Source organism: Somniosus microcephalus, chromosome 15 (genome assembly GCF_052327205.1).
Source record: "Somniosus microcephalus isolate GS21.2 chromosome 15, FLI_Smic_1.0, whole genome shotgun sequence".
NCBI lineage: Eukaryota > Metazoa > Chordata > Chondrichthyes > Squaliformes > Somniosidae > Somniosus > Somniosus microcephalus.
Window position 1 is genome coordinate 58,604,780 of NC_141001.1, and position 12,315 is coordinate 58,617,094.

Genomic DNA, 12,315 nt, shown 5'->3' on the forward strand with positions numbered 1-12,315 from the left:
CTCCACAGGACTGCGAACTCGGTCCTCGTGGAGTCCCCGCTGGGACAAGACCTATACCACGGTGCTCCTACAGTCAGCCATCTTACCTGCCATCTTACCTGATGTAATTAGTCTGTTCCTGTAAATAAACAACTTGTTAATAGTTCGTCGAAGTCAAACTCTCTTATTTAGTGGGGATCTACACGAACCGCTACAAGGTTATCCACTTTGGTGGCAAAAACATGAAGGCAGATTATTATCTGTACGGCCAGAGATTGGGAGAAGGGGAAGTGCGATGAGACCTGGGTGTCCTTGTGCACCAGTCGCTGAAGGTAAGCATGCAGGTGCAGCAGGCGGTTAAGAATGCAAATGGTATGTTGGCCTTCGTAGCGAGAGGATTTGAGTACAGGAACAAGGATGTCTTGCTGCAGTTGTACAGGGCCTTGGTGAGACCACATCTTGAGTATTGTGTGCAGTTTTGGTCGCCTTATCTGAGGAAGGATGTTCTTGCCATGGAGGGAGTGCAGCGAAGATTCACCAGACTGATACCTGGGATGGCAGGAATGACGTATGAGGAGAGATTGGGTCGATTGGGCTTATACTCGCTGGAGTTTAGAAGAATGAGAGGGGATCTCATTGAAACTTATAAAATTTTAATAGGACTAGACAGACTAGATGCAGGAAGGATGTTCCTGATGGCGGGGAGTCCAGAACCAGGGGTCACCATCTAAAGATAAGGGTAAGCCATTTAGGACAGAGATGAGGAGGAATTTCTTCACCCAGAGAGTGGTGAACCTGTGGAATTCTCTGCCACAGAGGGCGGTGGAGGCCAGTTCATTAAATATACTCAAAAAAGAGTTGGATATATTTCTTAAGGCTAAAGGGATCAAGGGATATGGGGAGAAGGCAGGGACAGGGTACTGAGTTTGGATGATCAGCCATGATCTCATTGAATGGCGGAGCAGGCTTGAGGTGCCGAATGGCCTACTCCTGCTCCTCTCTTCTATGTTTCTAGGAGGGAGGCATCGTGGCTGCTGCCAGAATAGCGGGCATTGGCGGCAAGTATGAGCTTTCTGTGGTCACAGGCCAACTGTACATTTAAGGAGTGGTAGCCCTTGCGGTTTTGGAAACCTCTGCATTTTCATGCGGTGCGCACAATGCCACATGCGTGCAGTCAATGGCGCCCTGCACCATGGGGAAGCTCGTTATCCTAGCAAAGCCACACGCGCATTCATGCTGTTTGGCTCGGGTCATGGGGAAAGAGACTGGCATCTCCTTTTATACAGGGCATTTGTCACCTCCCGGATACAGCAATGGACAGCGAACTGGGAGATATTGGCAATGTCCCCAGTAGATGCTTGAAAGGAGCCGCTGGCATAAAAATTCAGAGCCACTGTCACCTTCACTGCCACCGACAGAAACGTCCTGGTCCTCAGTTGAGGCAGCAGATCTGGTTGCAGCAGATGGCAGAACTCAGTGACCACCTCCTTGCTGAAGCACAGCCTGCGCAAATACTGCTCCTCAGACAAATGAATGTAGGAGAATTGTTCCCGGAACACCCTGGGAGGGTAAGGTCTCCTGTGCAGAGGCCTGTTGGCTCCCCTCCCTCTGGCCATGTTTGCCACTCTCTGCGTCTCTGATGCCTCCGATTCTGCAGGCGCAGGACTTCGCCCCGAATCAGTGCAGCCCCCATAGGGCTAAAAATGGAGTAGCGCCCCAATTGGGGCACTAACTTCGCCAGGGCGCTAAAAGTAGTGCCCTGGAAAAATGAGCGTCCCCGTGCCGGAAATTGAGTGGTTGCGCCCTAAGAGGGAAGCGGGGCGCTACTGGAAGCTCCCCGCATCCCTCTTGGGGCGCTGTGAGTCAATATTGCGGCATTATGTGCCGCAGCGCCACACGCTACGGCATGTCGCACCACGGTATTGCAGGCCTTCCTCCCTTTCTTAAAGGGGAGGGGCCTTGTGCAGCGCAACCTGGGGCCCAGCTGGGCCCCCGGGGATCGGGAGTGTAGGCAAAAGAGCCCGGCACTCAAGAGAAGTGCCGGGCTCTTGGAGCGCAACCAGCACTCCGCGGCGGGGGCGTTTCAGTTGGTCTGGGACGGGAGTGCAGGCAGGTGTTGGCAGGCGGCCAGCAACAAAAATGGCTGCCCCGCACCTCGCCTTTAAATTGCACCTCCCTGGCCGCAGGTACGCCCCCCTGACCCCATTGGACATAGCGTCCGACGGTAAGTGAGGGGGCGCTCCCGAAGATCGTGGCCGGGACGTGAGCGGGGCGCTGCGCACGCCAATGACGTCATCGCCAGCGGCACAGCGCCGCAGGGCGCTACCGGTTAGCGCCACCACTAACCTCCCACTGAATTTTGCGGGAGGCGTGGGCAGTGCCGCGCCCGGGCGCTAGTTGCTTTGCATCCCATTAGTGCCTTAAGAGGGCGCTAACGGGAGGCGCAACCAACTGAATTTTTCCCCCATAGTCTCTTGTAAATCGATGCAAGGCAGGTCAAATCAAAAAGAACCTGCAAAGTGCTGCTCAGTACCCAAAACTCCTTCACACAGCATTGAATCTCTCCAGAAGTCTCTCTCTCTCTCAGAATGCGTGGTGCAAAAATGTTGCTGACAAAACAAGGCAGGAAGAAGCCACCTTTAAATAGCACTCCCCCAGCCCCTTCCCAACTGCAAAACGTTCCCCTCTACCTGTCGTTGGTAGCGGCAGGTGGAAAGGCAGGGGGCGCCACTCAATATCCGGTCCGGGGCGTTGCACACTCGACTGACGTCACAATATGAGGGCGCAGGAGATCGTGGCGGTAGTGTTTAGCGCCGCCGCAAAATGTCTGGTCAATTTTGTGAGCGGCGCAAACATCGCCGTACCCAGGCGCTAGTTGCTTTGCACCCCGTTAGCGCCCTTAACAGGAGGTGCTAATCACCCAAATTTTTCCCCCTTAATATATTAATAACACTTTGTAATTTTATGCTTCCATCTACACTGCTTACAATGCTGCCTATTTTTGTGTCATCAGCAAACTTCGATATGTGGCTCTTTCTCCCGTCATCTAAGTCGTTAATAAAGTCGGGAAGAGTTGAGGCTCCCACACAGATCCCTGTGGGATACCACTCGTCACATTCTGCCAATTAGAGTACCTGCCCATTATCCCTACTCTCTGCCTCCTGGCGCTCAGCCAATTTCCTAACCAGGTCAATAATTTGCCCTCAATTCCATCAGCTTCAACTTTAGCTAACAGTCTCTTGGGAGGGACTTTGTTGAATGCCTTCTGGTAGTCCATATAAATAACATCCATAGACATCCCCATGCCCACTACTTTAGTCACCTCTTCAAAAAATTCAATCAGGTTCGTCAGGCATGACCTACCCTGTACAAATCCATGCTGGCTCCCTCTGATCAGCTGAAAATTTTCACGGTGTTCAGTCACTCTGTCCATAATTTTAAACTCTAGTAATTTCCTGACAACAGATGTTAGGCTAACTGGTCTATAATTCCTTGGGTTCCCTCTCTTACCTTTCTTAAATAGTGGAGTGACACGTGCCATTTTCCAATCGAAAGGAACGGTTCCTGAACCAAGAGACATAGAAACATAGAAGATAGGAGCAGGAGTAGGCCATTCGGCCCCTCGAGCCTGTTCCGCCATTTAATTATGGTGTGGAGATGCCGGAGTTGGACTGGGGTGGACAAATGTAAGAAATCACACAACACCAGGTTATAGTCCAACAGCTTTATTTGAAATCACAAGCTTTCGGAGCGCTGCTCCTTCTTCAGGTGAAGTGGAGAAATGCATAAAGACACAGCTTATATAGTCAGAGAATCATGCTCAACACAGATACCATCATCACACGTGAGGACACCACCCACCAGGTACATGGTACATACTCATGTGACTCGGCCAACGTTGTCTACCTCACACGTTGCAGGAAAGGATGCCCCGGAGCATGGTACATCGGCGAGACCATGCAGACACTGCGACAACGGATGAACGGACACCGCGCAACAATCACCAGGCAGGAGTGTTCCCTCCCAGTCGGGGAACACTTCAGCAGTCAAGGACATTCAGCCTCCGATCTTCGGGTAAGCATTCTCCAAGGTGGCCTTCGAGACACACGACAACGCAAAATCGTCGAGCAGAAACTGATAGCCAAGTTCCGCACCCATGAGGACGGCCTTAACCGAGATCTTGGGTTCATGTCACGCTACATGTAACCCCACCTGATGCAGGGTCATCCAGACTCGAGTCGACATTGGCTTGTTCTCTCTACACAGATGCGGCTGGACCTGCTGTGATTTCCAGCCAAAAAAAATGTTTTTTGTCTTTTTTTGTTTTTCATACAGACCCCAGCATCTGCAATATTTGACCCCTTGTGACCCCACCGCATTGTTCTTTGATGTAATGTTTCCCTGACTGACCTGTTTGGACACCATTCACACCTTTGACTGCTGTGATTATCTCTCTGCCGAGGTGTGATAAATGGCAGTTGGAAAGGTCACCTGTAAACATCTGACATGATTCTCTGACTATATAAGCTGTGTCTTTATGCATTTCTCCACTTCACCTGAAGAAGGAGCAGCGCTCCGAAAGCTTGTGATTTCAAATAAAGCTGTTGGACTATAACCTGGTGTTGTGTGATTTCTGCCATTTAATTAGATCATGGCTGATCATCCAAATTCAGTACCCTGTCCCTGCTTTCTCCCCATGTCCCTTGATCCCTTTAGCCTTAAGAAATCTATCTAACTCCTTCTTGAATATATTTAATGAATTTGCCTCAACTGCCTTCTGTGGTAGAGAATTCCACAGGTTCACCACTCTCTGGGTGAAGAAATTCCTCCTCATCTCAGTCCTAAATGGCTTACCCCTTATCCTTAGACTGTGACCCCTGGTTCTGGACTCCCCTGCCATCGGGAACATCCTTCCTGCATCTAGTCTGTCTACTCCTGTTAGAATGTAATAAATTTCAATGAGATCCCCTCTCATTCTTCTAAACTCTAGTGAATATAAGCCTAATCGACCCAATCTCTCCTCATATGTCATTCTTGCCATCCCAGGTATCAGTCTGGTGAATCTTCGCTGCACTCTCTCCATGGCAAGAACATCCTTCCTCAGATAAGGTGACCAAAACTGCACACAATACTCAAGGTGTGGTCTCACCAAGGCCTTGTACAACTGCAGCAAGACATCCTTGCTCCTGTACTCGAATCCTCTCGCTATGAAGGCCAACATACCTTTTGCCTTCTTAGCCGCCTGCTGCATTTCCCTAACATCATTTCCGTACAAATACTGATTTCATTCAGTTCCTCCCTCTCATTAGACCCTATGTTCCCTGACATCTTTGGGAGGTTATTTGTGTCCTCCTTTGTGAAGACAGAACCAAAGTATGTATTTAATTGGTCTTCCATTTCTTTGTTCCCCATTATAAATTCCCCTGAATTATCCTGCGCCAGACTGGTGTGCCAGACCTTTTCCAGGCACCGCATCACCCAAGTGGATCGCTCCTCAGGGACAAGGGTTATCCACTCTGCACCTGGTTGATGACACTGCTCCGTAACCCCAACACCCCTGCTGAGCTGTGGTATAATGAGAGCCATCTCGCCACCAGGAACATAATTGAGCAGGCGATCGGTGTGCTCAAGCAACGGTTCCGCTGCATGGACCACTCAGGAGGAGCCCTGCAGTACTCGCCTGAGTGAGTCTCCCTCTTCATAGTTGTAAGCTGCATGCTTCACAACCTGGCAATCCTGAGGACCCAGCCAATGCCACCAGGGATTGGTGCGCCACCTGAGGAGGAGGAGGAAGATGATCAGCAGCAGCACCAAGGTGGGAGGGAGGCGCACAATGTTGCCAGTGCAAGGGCCGTCTATCAATGGCTGATAAGCAGCCGCTTCTAGGCCCCTACTCAGAAGATGGCTTCCGGCATGGAGAACATCATGGAAAGCAACTCGCATCCCCTATAGCCGACCAGAGCTGCAATGATTCCAAAGGCCAAAAATGTTAATTTTGAATACAACTTTTTTATTTAACAAACTCTGTGTGTGTCATTTAATCAGGACAAGCAATTAGAAACAAACACAATAAATCATGAATTTATAAAACTGGTTCTCACAAGCTGGAGAAAAACGCAAAAACAGTAAACAAATGTAATCAGACGAACCTCAACCTTTACTACAAACATTCCCACCATTTATTTAGACCTCCTACTGTTTGCCCTTCGAGGGTGATCTCCATCCCCTGCGTACTTCCCCCCCCTTCCCACACTACTGCTCCTCCGTAATGGGGCCCCAGTGGCTGCAGCAAGGCTGGTGGAAGGCTGCTGAATGTCAGATGCTGAGACTACAGATTCCCTTGAAGGACACCCTCGGCCAGCTCTGGGCCTGAAGGCTCCGGCTGCAGACTGCACCAACTCTGCTTGGGCGGCTGCAGTCTGGGCTGGCTGTGTTGCAGGCGGTGGCAAATGCAATGGGGAAGTGACAGTGGTGGGAGCAGGAATGCTGTCATCCTGAGAGAGGACAGCACCTTCCTGCTCGACCGACACACTGGCACTCCCACAGGGCAGCACCTCAGCATCTGGAGCAATCTGCTCGAGCAGAGATTGCGGGCCTGCTGCTGCACCATGAGAGCCCCAGGGCAATGTGGCTGAACCAGCAACGATGGCAGCAGTTAGTGCTTGCGTTACATCAATCTGAGACTGCATGAGACCAGTCTGAGGTTGGATGGCATCAGCCAGTGATTGAATGGCAGCACTAAACCATTGTGTTGTGTCAGCCTGTGCTGCAGCGGAGTGCTCCACACTCCTTGCCAGTCCATCAATGCTTTCGGGCACCCTTGCCATTGCACCCATGAGCTCAGTGTGCATGCTCAAGGCCTGGCTATTCATTTCCGCGATGACGTGCTCCTCCTCTACGTCCAGTGCAGCAGGGCTCGCTTGCCTACTTGCCCTCCGGGGAGATGGCCCCCGAACTTCCCATACCCCATGACATTGCTGCAGCCCGCTGGGTCCTGGAGCTTCGTCCTCATCAGACCCTTCCCTCCTGCTCCACTCCATGGAAGGCGTGGTCCCAGTGTGGGCATGGGCTCCCTCGGGAGGCTCCGGCTTCCTCTTCCTCTTTGCCTGGGGCATCGCTCCCACTGGTTGGTTGAGGGCCAGGCTGCTCAGCTGAAAGCAGGGAGGTACAAGAGTGGCTTTAGCATCAGGACAGAGGGGCAGTAAGGGAGCAAGGACTGGAGACATTTAGTAAGTTGGATTGAAAGTGTAAAAGGCTGGTGTTGTGAGGGGCAAGTGGAATGAGAGGAGAGAGAAAGCTGATGAACTTACCATTGCTGTCCCCAAGGGGGTCGACCTCTCCAGCGGTCACGGCCCCTATCACCTGGCTGGCAACGATCCTGTGCACACGCGCCTCCAAATCGCTGAGGGTCTGCAGCTCAGCCGGCCCGCCACCTGTCCGTTGCTGCTGGCGCCTGTTGTGAGATAGCTTGGCCTGCAAGGAAAAGGACGGCGTCTGAGTGAATATGCAGCCATGTGCTTGCCTGATGTGCCTCCCAGAGTTGAATAGCACTCAATGTATGCAAGGTGTGGAATGTGCGTGTGTGTTTTATGAGATGGCTATAGATCTTGGATGAATGTTGGGCATTTAGGGTTTTTAAACCCTCTGGGCACAGGGTGAGGTTGAGATGGAGGGATGTAGATGTATTGAAAAGCAGCCACTCACCATGACTACCCGAGTGAGGTCGTTGAACTTCTTCTGACATTGGGTGTGGGTCCTGGGCACCATGCTCCTGGAGGAGACGTGCTGAGCCACCTCCCGCCACACTCTTCTATATCCGCATGGCAATGGCCTCCTGCCACTCTGTGGGTAGAGTACTGACCTTCGGCGTTCCACTGTGCCAACCAGAGTCACCAAGGCCCAGTTGCTGAAGCGCTGAGCTCGTTCCCTGGGCCTCTCCATTGTTCTTTCCAGCAGAATTGAAGTACAGGACTGTCCAGGCCGAGATTAAAGGCTGCAATGAGCAGGGTGTGGCTGGAGAGCAAGATCGACCCTCCCCTTTAAGAACTGGCCGGCGCCAGTGTGTCTGTGTTCCATTGCTAACTGACAGAACCTGAGCTTCGCCAGCGCTCTGAGGTAGTGCCTCGCTCCTCGGCGTTAGCACCTTAAAAGAGGTGTGTAGCACCTGATTTAGCGCTCAAATCACCTCCAGGGGCGATAGAAGCCAAGTTTGCAGTCGGAGGCGATAATTAACGCCAGGCGCTAAACTTTGCGCCCGGCCGATAATTGTGCCCCAAACGGGGCGATACTGAATTTCTCCCCCTAAGTGAATGGGCAAAACTGTGGCAAGTGGATTTCAATGTAGGCAAGTGTGTGTTCATCCACTTTGGACCAAAAAATGACAGGTCAAAGTACTTTCTAAATGGTGAAAAGCTAGAAACAGTGGAGGTTCAAAGAGACTTAAGGGTCCATGTACATAGATCATTAAAATGTCATAGACAAGTACAGAAAATAATCAAAAAGGCTAATGGAATGCTGGCCTTTATATCTAGAGGACCAGAATACAAGGGGGTAGAAATCATTCTACAGCTGTACAAAGCCCTGGTTAGACCACACCTGGAATACTGTGTTCAGTTCTGGGCATCATACCTTAGGAAGACTATATTAGCCTTGGAGGGAGTGTAGCGTAGATTTACTAGAATGATACCTGGACTGCAAAGTTTAAATTACAAGGAGAGATTACACAAAATAGGATTGTATTCCCTGGAATTTAGAAGATTAAGGGGTGATTTGATTGAAATTTTCAAGATATTAAGGGGAACCGATGCAGTAGATAGAGAGAAACTATTTCCACTGGTTGGGGAGTCTTGAGCTAGGGGACATAGCCTAAAAATTAGAGCCAGATCTTTCAGGAGTAAAATTAGAAAACACTTCAAAGGGTGGTGGAAGTTTGGAACTCTCGAAAGCGAACGGTAGTTCATGCTAGGTCAATTGTTAATTATAAAGTTGAGATTGATAGTTTTTTGTTAACCAAAGATATTAAAGGATATGGGCCAAAGGCGGGTATGTGGAGTTAGGTCACAGATTAGCCATGATCTCATTGAATCGTGGCTCGAGGGGCTAAATGGCCTACTCCTATGTTACTGTATTAGTAATCTAGAGCTCTGGACTAAATGATTCAGCAACACGAGTTCAAGTCCCACCATGACAGCTGGGGATTTAAAATTCAGTTAATTAATTAAAAAATAAATCTAGAATTTAAAAAAAGCTGGTGACCATGAAACTACCAGACCATGAAATTCCCAAACTGGCTCACTTATGTCTTTTAGGGAAGGAAATCTGCCATCTTTAACCACTCTGGTACCTATATGTGACTCCAGACCCACAGCAATGTGGTTGACTCTTAACTGCCTTCTGAAATGGCCAAGCAAGCCACTCGGTTGTATCAAACCACTACGAAAAACAATAATAAGAATAAAACCGGCATCAACCTCGGCACCAGATTCAGACATGACAAAGGTACACCCTGCAAACATCTGGGGACTTGTGCCAAAATTGGGAGAGTTGTCCTATAGACTAGACAAGCAACAGCCTGATATAGTCATACTCACAGAATCAGACCTTTCAGCCAATGTCCCAGACTCCTCCATCACCATCCCCGTGTATGTCATGTCCCACTGGCAGGACAGACCCACCAGAGGTGGCAGCACAGTGGTATACAGTCAGGAGGGAGTGGCCCTGGGAGTCCTCAACATTGACTCTGTACCCCATGAAGTTTCATGGTATCAGTCAAACATGGGCAAGGAAACCTCCTGCTGATTAACACCTACCGCCCTCCCTCAGCTGATCAATCAGTACTCCTCCATGTTGAACACGACTTGGAAGAAACACTGAGGGTAGCAAGGGAACAGAATATACTGTGGGTGAGGGACTTCAATGTCCATCACCAAGAGTGGCTCGGTAGCACCAGTCCTGACCGAGCTGGCCAAGTCCAGAAAGACATAGCTGCCAGACTGGACAGGCGGCAGGTGGTGAGAGAACCAACACGAGGGGAAAAACCTACTTGACCTCGTCCTCACCAATCTACATGTTGCAGATGCATCTGCCCATGACAGTATTAGTAGGAGTGACTACCGCGCAATCCTTGTGGAGGCAAAAGACCCGTCTACACATTGAGGGCACTACCACCGTGCTAAATGGGTTAGATTCAGAACAGATTTAGCAGCTCAAAACTGGGCATCCATGAGGTGCTGCGGGCCATCAGCAGCAGCAGAATTGTATTCCAGCACAAGCTGTAACCTCATGGCCCGGCATATTCCTCACTCTACCATTGCCATCAAGCCAGGGGACCAACCCTGGTTCAATGATGAGTGTAGAAGAATGTGCCAGGAGCACCACCAGGCGTACCTAAAAATGAGTTGTCAACCTGGTGAAGCTACAATACAGTACGACATGCATGCTAAACAGCAGAAGCAGCGTGCTATAGACAGAGCTAAGAAATCCCATAATCAACAGATCAGATCAAACCTCTGCAGATCTGCCACATCCAGTTGTGAATGGTGATGGACAATTAAACAACAACGGGAGGAGGAGGCTTCATGAACAGCCCATCCTCAATGATGGCAAATCCCAGCACGTGAGTGCAAAAGACAAAAAGTATTTTGAACCATCTTCAGCCTGAAGTGCCAAGTGGATGATTCATCTCAGCCTCCTCCCGAGGTCCCCACCATCACAGAAGCCAGTCTTCAGCCAATTTGTTTCAAGGAACGGCTGAACGCACTAGATACAGCAAAGGCTATGAGCCCCAACAACATCCCAGCTGTAGTGCTGAAGACTTGTGCTCCGGAACTAGCCGCAGTTCTAGCCAGGCTGTTCCAGTAAAGCTACAACACTGGCATCTACCAGAAAAATTGGAAAATTGCCCAGGTATGTCCTGTCCACAAAAAGCAGAACAAATCCAAACCGGCCAATTACCGCCCCATCAGTCTATTCTCAATCATCAGCAAAGTGATGGAAGATGTCATCAAAAGTGCTATCAAGCAACACTTACTCACTAATAACCTGCTCACTGATGCTCAGTTTGGGTTCCACCAGGACCACTCAGCTCCAGACCTCATTACAGCCTTAGTCTAAACATGGACAAAAGAGCTGAGTTCCAGAAGTGAGATGAGAGTGACTGCACTTGAATCAAGGCAGCATTTAACCGAGTGTGGCATCAAGGAGCCCTAGTAAAGTTGAAGTCAATGGGAATCAGGGGGAAAACTCTCCACTGGCTAGTGTCATACCTAGCACAAAGGTAGATGGTTGTGGTTGTTGGAGGTCACATTAGGCTGATAAATGGCAAGCAACTTTCGCGCAACACATGTGACAGGCAATGACCATCTCCAACAAGAGAAAGTTATTCAATGGCATTACCATTGTCGAATCCCCCACCATCAACATCCTTGGGGTCACCATTGACCAGAAACTTAACTGGACCAGCCACATAAATACAGTGGCTACGCAGCAAGTGACTCACCTCCTGACTCCCCAAAGCCTTTCCACCATCTACAAGGCACAAGTCAGGAGTGTGATGGAATTCTCTCCACTTGCCTGGCTAAGTGCAGCTCCAACAACACTTAAGAAGCTCAACACCATCCAGGACAAAGCAGTCTGTTTGACTCATGCCCCATCCACCACCTGAAACAGTCACTCCCTCCACCACCAGCACACAGCGTCTGCAGTGTGTACCATCTACAAGATGCACTGCAGCAACTTGCTTCTTCGACAGCACCTCCCAAAACCGCAACCTCTACCACCTAGAAGGACAAGGGCAGCAGGCACCTAGGAACACCACCACCTCCAAGTTCCCTCCAAATCACACACCATCCTGACTTGGAAATATATCGCTGTTCCTTCATCATCGCTGGGTCAAAATCCTGGAATTCCCTACCTAACAGCACTGTGGAAGCATCTTCACCACATGGAATACAGCGGTTCAAGAAGGCGACTCACCACCACCTTCTCAAGGGCAATTAAGGATGGGTAATAAATGCTGGCCTTGCCAGCGATGCCCACATCCCAAGAATGAATTTTTAAAAATCTAACATTTATCAGGTTTTCATTTGTTCTTGTCCACCTTGTTGCCATCCCTGCTAAATAAATCTGCCCGTGGTATAAAATCTTCCTGGGTTAGGATTAGGGTTAGATTTAGGATTAAGGTTAACATTGGGCTGAGGTTTAGTGTTCCATTACCTACAGTTGCACTCTGAGATTGGGTCAAACTATACATGGGGCTCAAGTTTAAGATTGGGAAAGCAGCAAAATTATTTTAGGAATATAGGAACAGGAGTTGGCCATTTAGCCCCCTCGAGCCTG